General features: G+C 34.2%; 1 protein-coding gene across 7 annotated transcripts in view; it reads right to left on the reverse strand.

Annotated features, from left to right (window-relative positions):
* The window catches only part of LOC141403645 (uncharacterized), a 340358-nt gene that overhangs the window by 210274 nt on the left and 117279 nt on the right, over positions 1-12805 (reverse strand). For 2 of the 7 annotated variants that reach the window (XM_073986380.1, XM_073986381.1), the window contains exon 3: positions 7777-7795. The exons of the other annotated variants lie outside the window; for them this stretch is intronic. The gene's annotated coding sequence lies outside the window, so the exon portion shown is untranslated. The remainder of the gene's footprint in view (positions 1-7776; positions 7796-12805) is intronic. 7 annotated transcript variants of the gene reach the window in all.

Below are 12805 nucleotides of genomic sequence, written 5' to 3' on the forward strand. Positions count from 1 at the left end.
CTCAATATACCACCTATATGACTGAAATTTAGAATTTAAACTGCCATGAGTATATAAAATATTGCAGAAGAGAATTATAAGTATAAGCTCTTTTCTTCATATGTCATCAATATCCCATCGAAACGGATGATATTTAATAGTCCGTTGGTGGTGTAAAATTTTCCACCGGTATTGCTGCATGTTTTTATATAGCCCCCATAGAAAGGTCCTTCCCAATTTACCGTATTTTGAAAGTTTTAGCCACATTATTCAACGGGAATAAATGAAATTTGGTATTTAGTCTTCGCTGGAGTTACGAAACATTCCTCCAGAAAGTTATCGGTACAGGTCAACGTTTTATACAGCCTCCATAGAACGGTGCTCCCGATGTTGTTAACTATCCAAATCCAGAATATCCAGGTCTGAAAATTGAAAATATTGGTCCATGTTTTGGAAAGAACACAAATGTCGCCCGATATGAGCGTTTTGAAGGGAGTATTATCAGTTGAGATATATGTACTACTCCTGTAATAAAACGAAATTAAAATAATTGTTCCTATTCACTTCAATACAGTTCGTGGTGGAGGGTATAAAAAGTTCGGCCCGGCCGAATTTAACGCTTTTCTTACTTGTTCTACTTCCAGTGGCCATAAAATAGCTAGTTATTCTAGTGGTCATAGAATAACTAGCGATCTGTATGTTTTTCTGGTTTTAGAACTGAATTTGTTTTAAATTCTACACATTTCATATTTGTATTTTATTTTGCTTTCTACGAGATTTGATCATGCGAACTTATGATTTGTAGCCAAAAACACTAGGCCACGCAAACCGAGAAAAGACAGTACAAAAACTGTTGTTGGATTTGACAAAAGAATTTGCTGGAATTGACAAAAACGACTGTTGGAGACACAATACTATATACGGAATCTAGTAATATGTACAATTCATATTTTTCTCTTTAAATATTGTTGGATCAATCATATTTTTTCTCTGCGTGTAATTCCGCTAACCTCAATCTCATGATAAATAGTTGCGACCTCTATCTTAATTGGGCCAAATTTCCTTTATTTGGCTAGATACATAAACATAAACGGCAACAATGGAAAGGTCAAGTGTTCCGTTTCCATATAAAACTTTCTTCGCCGAAATGTGTCCTCTCATTATGAGGATATAGACCTTTGAAAGCAAATCGTATCCGATCATCATACATATTGTAGGGTTCTTATTTGTTATAAGCTCTAACGTCGTTTGATTTTAAAAGTGAGAGGGACGAAGCCAAATTCGATCAACATTTAATTTTTGGTCGATTTCACCGACTGAATATTTTACGATCATCACAAAACAACTATAGGTGTCAGTTCTGAATGAAATCAGAACTCTAAAGTTGGATAATCTAGTTCCTAATCTAACGTGTGATGTTACGTACACGCTGTTTGTTCATACAAATGATGTGGACCATTGCACAGTGGTCGCTGCTATTGGCTAAAATTAAAAAAAATGAAAGTCTAATTTTTGGTACCAAATGTGTTCATATCGACACCTCCAAATAATAGTATGCTAAGTCTAAAAAGTGAGTTTTGCAGGAGAAGCTCTCAAAGTGTGGAAATTTTTTTGAACTTCAGTACTATGCTAAGTCAATATTTGTTTATAACTTCTGTTCGGATTAACCGATCATTACCAAAATTTGACAGAATTTAAGTTAAAGGACGTTCGACACCTCCAAATAATAGTTTGCTAATTCTGAACAGTGAGTTTTGCAGGACAAGCTCTAAAAGTTTGGAAATTTCTTTGAACTTCAGTTCTATGCTAAGTAAATATTTGTTTATAACTTCTGTTCGGATTGTCCGATTATTACCAAAATTTGACAGAATTTAAGTTAAAGGACGTAAAATATAAAAATGTAAAGAACTTGAAAACATGCTAAGTAGACTTAGCATACTATTGTTTGGAGGCGTCGATATCTACTACCAACATGTTAAATTTCTCTAAAATAAATTTGTTTTGGATTAGAGGTGGGCGCGTGTCGTGCCGTGAGTAGTGCGTGTTCGTGCCTTTTCGAAAAACGCCGTGTTTGTGCGTGTCGTGCCGCAATACATTTTTAGCCGTGCGCGATCATGTTTTTTTGTTCGACACGGTTATGCACGACACGACTAAACACGATCTGCTAAATTTTTGGTTTCCTTTAGAAGTCGTGCAAGAGACCATACAAAACACGAAAATCGAACAAGAATATAAAACCGACCAAATTTTTCCTAAAATTATTTGCTTCGTTTTTGTAGTCTGGTTTTTGTTATGGAGAGGCCAGAGTATGAGTGAAAAAAAAAAAATATGTTTGAAATTTTGCCTGTTAGGGCGAAGATAATTTTTAATAATTTTCATTAATTTTCTGGTTTAGAGTTAAGCTTGATGATCGGAAATTTTTGCAAGTGAAAAAGGAAGGCCAAGCACATAGTCACCAAATTACGTTACCTGGTTTCGCTGTTGGTTCAGCAGCTCTTCAGACGTATCGGCTGTCGAATGGCTTCTCTGTCCTAGAACTTTTCGTTTTTCAAATGCAAATGTGTTTTTATACATTAACGGATATTTGGCCGTTGAAATGCATTTCTTCATGACAAACGCTATAAAAAACAGGCTGAGCCCGGCTGGGATTTGAACTCCTTGAAAACATATCATATCGATACGTCTGAAGAGCTGCTTAACCAACGGGGAAACAAAAATTTTCGATTATCAATCAAAAATTTCCAAAACCTGGGCTTATATCCATAATTTTTGATATGGAAGTTTCTGAACCATTGGAAATGCCAAATGACAGCTAATTCGGGCCGAAATGAAGATAAAATCCTCAAAATACCTGAAATCGGGTGGTACCGCTATATGGGGGCTGTAGGAAAAATTGGGCACATATTCACGTATTGTCATCCAAATCTGAAAAGTGTGCAAAGTTTCAGTTCGATTGGTCAACTGCAACTATGTCAAAATTGAGTTACCAGAGTTGAAATGCAAGTTAAATAAAACACCGTTAAAACACTGTAAAATGGACCAATCTATGTTTTAATTTCATATTAATGTATTGTCATCCAAATCTGAAAAGTGTGAAAAGTTTTAGTCCGATTGGTTGAAATGCAATTTAAATATAACACAGTAAAAACACTGTCAAAATGGTAAAAATGGACCAATATTGAAATGCAATTTAAATAAAACACGTTAAAACACTGTGAAATGGACCAATATTGGTTTTAATTTCATAATCATTTATTGTCATCCAAATCTGAAAAGTGTGCAAAGTTTTATTCCGATTGGTCAACTGCAACGGTGTCAAAATTGAGTTACCAGATTTGAAATGCAATTTAAATAAAACACCGTTAAAACACTATAAAATGGACCAATATTGGTTTTGATTCCATATTCCTGTATTGTCATCTAAATCTGAAAAGTGTGCAAAGTTTCAGTTCGATTGGTCAACTGCAACTGTGTTAAAAATGAGTTACCAGATTTTAACTAAACGGACCAAAGCAAGTTAAATAAAACACTGTAATAATAACAAGTAAGCAAAGGCTATAGTCGGACATGGCCGACCATACGATACCCTACACCACTACCCCGCGAGTTAGCTTTCAGCAAATCAAAGTTTCTTTTGGACAAATAAGCTCATGGTAAGAAATAAATTTTTGGAGTCTGCAACCTTATCACATTAAGTTTAAATAACAATATAATAATTGTTCCACAAACATCACAGAAGGGTCAGGGCGTGCGCCACGATTCATATTACAGCAATAGTATGGGGCCTACTGTTTATCGCCGAGTCCGAAAGGCATGTCTTAAAACACCACCTGTAGAGAAGTTGTACATGGTTGAAATACTCAGAAAATGTCGTCAACTTTACTGAGGGGTATTTTGCCATCGTTGGAAATTTGATGTTTGCTGGACGGGAATTGAACGCCCGACCTTCAGCGTGCAAGGCGGGTGTGCAAACAATTGTACCATGGTGGCACCAATAAGTAATTTTAGAACGGAATTTAGTCTGGACCTAATTTTTTGCATATTTTGACATTTTTGCTAAACCAAATGCAAGACTTTGTGTCCTAAATATCCCATCAAATTGGCTGAAAGTTTGTATTAAGTATTCGTTCATCACAATTTTCGACCTGAAATTTTGTCGGTATAGGTCCAGGTCTTCATATAGCTCCCATAGAACCGTACCTCCCGATATCCGGTATTTTGAAGGTTGTGGCCTCAATATCAAACTGAAATGGCTGACATTTTGTATTCAGTCTTCGCTGGAGGTAAAAAAAACTTTCCACCTAAAAATTTGTCGTCATATGTCCACGTCTTCATATAGCTCACATAATCGGAACCTACCGAATTTCCGTACTTTGAAGGTTATGGTCTCAATATCCCTCCGAATTGGCTAAAATTTGGTATTAAGTCTTCATTGGGGGTATTAAACTTTCCATCTGAAATTTGTCGGTATAGGTCTAGGCGTTCATATAGCTCCCATACAACGAAAGCTCCCCATTTTCGACATTATGAAGATTGTGGCTCTGGTTACAGATTTCTCTATTTTATTGACTTGTCTGAAGTGAATTTCAAACAGAAAAATGTACACATAAACATTTTAGAAGATATTATTGAATTATATGTAGCATACGAAAATATGTGAAATACGGAAATTTTCCATATACAAAAATAATATTTGCATATGCATAATTTATACATTTCGCATATTTTTGCATACATATGTGATATATTTCGATTGGAATTTAATTAGAAGCCAAAAATATGCAAATTTTACAAAAATAGGTGTTGCATAAAATTCCGCTGTCTACATATCATTGAGCTGATATAAATCGGGGTGCTCTCATTGATGTGAGAGAAGGCTCCCTTGCCCCTACTGGGATGTTTGTGGAACAATTATATACAGTACATTTTAAGAAATATTCATAAAATTGAAAATTGGCGTTGTTTATCAATTTCTGCTACGTCTTTAAATTTTGGACAATTGGACAGGTAATATGATACAGATCATCATCAAAAATTGTAGGCATCTTCTTCGACCTAAACCCCTACCTCGTGCAAAATGTCGTGACTATTGATCTATAATTGCGACCTCTAGTAGGCTTTTGATTACATTGCAAGCAAAACACTGGATATATTAGGCTGTAACTCTGTTATCTGACAACATAAATCAACATAATTGGCATTAATTGAAAAGGCAAGAGTTGTCCTTCCAAATATTATTTATGTAGGCGGAATGTGTGGTCCAGGAATAAAGATATTACCGGTATATTAAAAATGTTCACAATTTTCACACAAAAGTTGTGTTCCATTTAACCCTCTAAACATCATCCGATCACCATCTCAAATTGCAACCTTCTTCTTTGTCATATAATCTTACATTTTTTAAAATTTCGAGGCGATCGGACTATAATTGCGACATACATAGCCCCTACAAAATCGGATAAAAATTTTGTTTTTGGTCCATTTCAACCGCTAAATATTTCTCGATCATCACCAATAAGAATAGGGATTTATTTTGGCCTGAACCCGACTTCCACACAATTTCGTGACGATCGGTCATAACTGCGGCCTGGAGCGTGTTTACAATTTATAATGGACGGACGGACGGACGGACACACATCTCAAAATCGCTTTATCTCGTCGAGATATGAAGATTGGTATACAACATTGGGGGTCTCCGACGAATATTTCGCGGTGTTACATGAATTTTTACCAAAACAAACTTATAATACCCTTTCCACATTGTGGTGCAGTGTATAAAAACACTGTAAAAACAAATGTACACATATATCGATTTCTCCCTTTCTTGTATTTTCGTGCGCGAGTGTGCGTATTCGTGCCCTCCCGAAAAACGCCGCGTTGGTGCGTGAATGTGCATAAAAATTTTGGTCTGTGTTCGTTCATGTTCGTGCATAGTTTTTTAGGTACGCGCCCATCTCTATTTTGGATTACTTCTTACTGTACTCTTTGAGAATAGCATCAAAAAAGAGAACATTTAACAGCTTAGATTTCGAGGTGAATTCAGTGCAAAAGTTAGGTGAAAGTAAACTGTTAATATCAAGCTAAATGGCCTCTAAATTAATTCGCATATTGAAAAATAATGTATAAACTTAGTTATGTTCACCCCGATTTTTTTAAACATCAGTAGTAGTCTAATGTTTCTATTTTTAAATTATCAGCTGCATCTTTCCGCATCTTTGGAACTTGATCTCAAAATACTATGGATGCCTTTCAGGGTGTTTCTGTCATTTTTTTTAAATGTGCAGGTGATATTTGTCAGGATTTTAAATATATAGTAGAGACATTTTGCGGTTCAGTTATACGAAGGATACGTCAAAATGTGGTCCTCAATGTAACATTTCGAAAATTTAGACATTTTGAGTGATTATTACTGCTAGAACTCTAAAAATACCGAATATTGGGCGGAACATATTTATGGGGACAACATCAAAGGGTGGACCTACATTAATCGACAATTTTCTGGAGTCCGGCAACCTCCAGGAAAGATTAAGTGGCGTTTCTCCCATTTCGAATTAATAATTTTTATAAAACTTTAAAAATTCCGAAAATCGGGCGAAATGGGAAAATGGGGACCCTATCAAAACGTGGACCCAATTCAAAATTTTTTACAAGAAGGTTTTGTAATACTAGGGTTACCGATAGCCAACTTTTAACCAATTTCATTGAAAGATGTGGTCATAACCCCCAATATGCCAGAAATCAGGGGGTACCTTTTTTTGGGGGCTCTAACCTAAAGTTATTTGTGTTGCTAAACCAACCTTTACTGAAATTTTCGTATTGATATCTGCACAGTATTTTTGGCCTTTCTTCCCATACGAGTTCGACCACAGTGCATTGGGACTGAGTAGTGAATTAGATAGTTCCATATAGTTCATTTGACACAACTCTACAGAACTCCATTCAAAATTTCGCGACGTTGGCTGTATATATATATTTTACTTTATTTTATTTCGCTGTCGAATTGAACCCACGAACCCTCTGATTTCTAGCCAAAGACACTACACACTATGCCACGCACACGAATATTAAGGGTTGGTTAAGAACTTAAATGTGCAGTGCACATGTGCACCACTGTTATTTTTTAATTAAAAAAAAAACTCGCGTGCCGACGGTGAGCGTTGAACACACAACCCTAGGATTTATAGTCGGACACACAATCACTGTGCCACCGTCGTCATTACTTAGTGAGGAGTAAAGTAAGTAGGTTTACCTTGTGAATTTTTTAAGAAGTAGCCCATTACTTTTCAGATTACTTGTAATGGGAAAAGAAGCTTGTTTACATTACTTTGTAAAGGGTTACGTAATGACTACCGGATCCAAATTTTTGCTGGGTTGCTCTATGAAAATTTGAAATGAAAAATAGTCTTGTGCCAGACTATGAAAATTTTCATGAAAATGTTTTGAGCTTATGGGTAAGAAGGGAGAAAGGGAGCTCCTTCACCTCCGCTCTCTCCTAAAAGCTAAAATATTTTCATGTGTTATTTTCAGTGTCTGACACAAGAGATATTTTCTTTATAATTTTTTCATTTGACAGTTTTCTCCTTTATAAAAGTTTTCATTTCATATTTTCATAGAAACTGAATTGAGCCCCTGGATTCGAATTACAAATTATAAAGGGCAGATAGATTGACGGATCGACATAGCTGGATCATTTAACATAGCCAGATATAACGATCACCAAGAAGTGGCATTACGACTAATGTTTCGAGTTCTTAGTTTTATCAATTTTGGGATTTAAATTTAATGGAATTTACTTACTTGTCGCCCCACAAAAAACCTATAAAGAAAAGAGAACGATTTTTATTAATAAATTGATATATGTGAGGAAAAGTCAAAATTTTTTAGTTTCCATGAAGCCAAGGTTTGCACTATTATAATACGCGAACTATTGTAGTTTACCAGTAACTATGACTATTGCTGGATTAATTTAGATGTTTTTGTACAAAGCTCAAAAATTTAGCAAAAAAATTTAATTCACGTGGTAGTTACGACCGCGTAAAGGAAAAAACATAGGTAAAAACACGTTGAATCTAAACAGGTTTTTTACATTGCTATTCGATTTCTGATTAAACCATTCAAATGACGGACATCTGTCCAAAGTAAGAGTAGGAGAATACAAAATGAAGATTACACTTCTAATGTATCACTTTCCAAAATTTCCACTGCATCCACCTTTTATGGATGCTGACATTTTGAAGCCGGATTTCAGGTGTTTTTTGTATTTTTTATGTAACTGGGACGCGCATTCGGATATTTCGAAAAACCAATTATAGGATTAAAGAACTCGCGATTTCGCATAATCTGATATGTATATTGAGTATGTAGCCCACACAGCAGCAGAGTAATCTACTGCCAAAGGCCAAAATTTAGTGTGATATTTTTTCCAAAAAACCTATTTTTTGGGTACAGTATTTACAATATCGTTTTGAGTGTGCTGGTACCCCGCGATATTTTAGTTTTTCGACGATCCGGATCATATGAATCACAGATCGTAAAAATCCATCTACTAGAACGGCGGAAATGGCTACTGCAAAAATTGAAAAATTTGCGAAAAATGTTTTTGAAAATATCGCGGATTAAATCGCGTTTTCTGTGGATCGTTTCCTTTTCAATGAAGAAACTGACACATCACTCGAGTTTTTGCGAAAAAAGTGGTTTAAAAAATTTAGTGCCATGGGAGCCTTATCCGATTTATCCCAAAAATAGTGTGTGATGCTACATCCACAGTTCTTAATGGATTTTATCGAAATAGGTTTAGATCGATGTATTTATTCACGGTTGATAGTGAAATCGGATGCGCATAAAAAGTGTATGCACTTTGTGCAAAATATAAGCGTTATACAGTTTGTTGCACACTAAACTGCAGACGATGCTACATCTTAGCGGCCAAAGTAAATCCTGGCAAATGTGTACAAATTAAAAGAGAAGAATTCGCTGTATTGGTAAACCGCATGCGCATCAAGTGATTTTGAGGATTTCGCGATTTACACGCATTTCAAAATGAACATTAACCGATACAATTTTATTTCAAGATTATACCCCATTTAAAGGAACCCAACATTTATTTGAAAGATATCCATATCTTCTGCTAGATGTTAGCGTGTTTTCGAGAAGTGCTTAGAATAAAAAATGTGATTTTTTGCGTGAAATTTAACAAAAATAGAAGAAAAACTCCGAACTATTTTTCTTACATTTTGTTCAACTAACTCACAAAATAAATTTTAATAAATATTTTCTCTTACAAAAATTTTATAAATTTCCTCAATATATTTTTTGTTTTTTGCTATAATATGCAAACCGCTAAACGGATTTGTATAGTTTTGGTTTCATTTGAATCTTCGCGATGTTTAGATTACGTACATATTTTTTATATATTTTTCAGATGCATAAACAGCTTGAATTTTATTAGAACAAGTTGTAAACTACCAATTGTTTTGAATGCTTTCCTAATTTCCGCGAAAATTTACAACTTTTTCACTAAAGTTATGGGACCTCAGTAAACATATAGTATGTAGGGAGCCCCTAATTAAGAGAGTTTCTCAATATAATGATTAGAGTCTTTTAAAGATTTTTTTCTTTTTATCAGAATTGAAACCGCCATAACTTTTGCGCGCAACAACCAAAATTAGTATCTCGAACAGATTTAAGAATGGGATTTTTTTCCCAATCTATGTACCAAAAATCTTTCATGTAGCTTAAAAAAAATTTTTAATTTTTTTTTATGGAAAACTAAAAAATTTTGTCTTTTCTTCATGTATACTTTGGAATTTCTGGTGTAAAAAGATATTGCAAATTCTCTTTGATGAAAAACGAAAAAGAGGTTATATTCATTAGACGGACCCAAAAAAAACGTTAGATCCAAAAACGTTATACATATGTACATATATGAAAGGCGATCAATTAACGTAAACCCGTGCCACCCGAGCGATCTTTGTTTACATAGTAATTTGTATGGGGCCAAAGGAGCATTTTCACGAAAATTCTCTAAAGGCCGCAATTATGTTTCAATCGATGAACGGTACCTCCCGATTTACGGTATTTTGAAGGCTTTAGCCGTAATTTCTTCCCGAAATGACTGACATTTGGTATTTATTCTTCTTTGGGGCTTCAACACTTTCCTCCAGAAATTTGTACAGTATATGTACACGTTTTGATATAGCCACCATAAAACGGCACCTCCCGATTTTCAGTATTTTAAGTCTTTAGCCACATTCTCACCGAAATGGCTGAAATTTGGTATTTGGTCTTCTTTGGGCTTCAATACTTCCCCCCAGAAATTCATCAGAAGAGGTATTGCGGGTTCTCAGATTGGAAGGTACTACGACGCTACCGCTCTATCTGAAGTCTATTAAAGAATTCGGTTGCTGTTGTAACTATAACTTGGTATTTCGGATTCTCAATGGATAGAAAGGCTTAACGAAGAAAATGATCAATATTGGTTCATATTTTCGTATATTCGTAATTCTGGAGGTTTTACACTAGGGTTATGACTTTTTTCCAACCTTATATCCGTGTACCATCTTTTGATGAGCTTCTACCTATGATTAGATAAAATCTTAATTATATGGCGATTCGATAAAAAACTTCCGCATAAAATAATTTTAAATTTTATTTATGTATTTATTTATTTATTTTTATACCCTCCACCATAGTATGGAGGGTATATTAATTTTGTTTTTCTGTTTGTAACACATCGAACTAATCATTTGCGACCATATAAAGTATATGAGTGAATATCAAAAAAATTTAGTTTCCATGAAGCCAAGGTTTGCACTATTATAATACGCGAACTATTGCAATTTACCAGTAACTATGACCATGGCTAGATCAATTCAAGTGTTTTTGAACAAAGCTCAAAAATTTGGCAAAATAATTTAATTTGCGTGAAAGTTGTGACCGCGTAAATTAATAAAAATAGGAAAAAACGTTGAAGCTAACGAGGTTTTTTACGTTACTATTTGATTGCTGATTAAACCGTTCCAATGACGGACATATGTCCAAAGTAAAAGTAGAAGAATACAAAATGAAGATTATATTTCTAATGTATCACTTTTCGAAATTTCCATTGCTTCCACCTTTTATGGATGCTGACATTTTGAAGCCGGATTTTAGGTGTTTTTCGTATTTTTAATTTAACTGAAACGCGCATTCGAGTATTTCAAAAAACAATTAATAGGATTAAATTACTCGCAATTACGCATAATTTGATATGTATTTTGGCTATGTAGCCCACACAGCAGCAGAGTAATCTACTGGCAAAGGCCAAAATTTAGTGCGATATTTTTTCTAAAAAACATATTTTTTGGGTACAGTATTTACAATATCCTTTTGAGTGTGCTGGTACCCCGCGATATTTTAGTTTTTCGGCGGACCGGATCATATAAATCATAGATCGTGAAAATCCATCCCCTAGAACGGCGAAAACAGCAACTGCAAAAACCGAAAAATGTGCGAAAAATGTTTTTGAAAATATCGCGGATTTAGTCGCATTTTCTGTGGATCGTTTTCTTGTCAATGAAAATACTGACACATCATTCGCGGTTTTGCGGAAACAGCGGTTTTAAAAATTTAGTGGCATGGGAGCTGTATCCGATTTATCCCAAAAATAGTGTGTGATGCTACATCCACGGTTCTTGATGGATTTGATCGAAATAGGATTAGATCGATGTATTTTTCCACGGTTGGTAGTGAAATCGGATGCGCATAAAAAGAGTATGCACTTTGTGCAAATTATAAGCGTTATACAGATTGTTGCACACTAAACTGCAGACGACGCTACATCTTAGCGGCCAAAGTAAATCCTGGCAAATGTGTACAAATTAAAAGAGAAGATTTCGCAGTATTGGTAAACCGCATGCGCATGAAGTGAATTTGAAGATTTCGCGATTTACACGCATTTCAAATGATACAGTTTTATTTTAAGATTATACCGCATTAAAAGGAACCCCACATTTATTTGAACGTTACCCATATCTTCCGCTAGATGTTAGCGTGTACTCTAGAAGTGATTAGAATAAAAAACGTGATTTTTTGCGTGAAATTTAACTGAATTAGAAGAATAACTCCGAGCTAATTTTCTTACATTTTCTTTAACTAACTCACAAAAAATTTGAAAAATATTTTCTCTTACAAAAATTTTATAACTTCGAATCCTTGCATTTAAGGTATATAGTGTCTTTGGCAACTTTAATCAGGAGGGTGTGAGAAGATTAAATCATAATTATAACTTATTTTTAAGATATTAATATTTTTATAATTATCATCATGGAGTAGTTCAATCTACAATTTAATTGTAATCGGCCATTGGGCTTAAAATTGCATTATATGAAATAAATAAAATAAATAAACCCTACACCAAAAACAAGGGCTGCTAAGAATGTTATACGTTATGGTTACAGATTTCTTTTATTCAAAGACTCACAATGAAATTTCTTTTGGAACATTTCTTTCTTTAACAATATTCCCAAAAAGTAAACGATTTTGCTAGATTTTGATCCAGTATGGAATTATGTAAAATTAACAGTCCAAAATTAAAACATATAATTTCATCCTAATATATATATAATTGTAATCTAATTTTTTAAGGAAATAGTATACATGGATATATGGTTTATTTTGAAACTCATAGTGAAATTTTGTATAGATTTTTTCATCCTTTGACACTTTTCACCTATAACCAAGTTTTATATTACTTCCATGTATCAACTCGAAAAAAGAAGGACAATTTTTTCATAAAAAAATTGGGAAATATTTTCATGTTTTTTTCAACAAAATTGATACTGATATT

Source organism: Musca autumnalis, unplaced genomic scaffold (assembly GCF_047663935.1).
Source record: "Musca autumnalis isolate F117 unplaced genomic scaffold, ASM4766393v1 scaffold_4, whole genome shotgun sequence".
Classification (NCBI taxonomy): Eukaryota; Metazoa; Arthropoda; class Insecta; order Diptera; family Muscidae; genus Musca; species Musca autumnalis.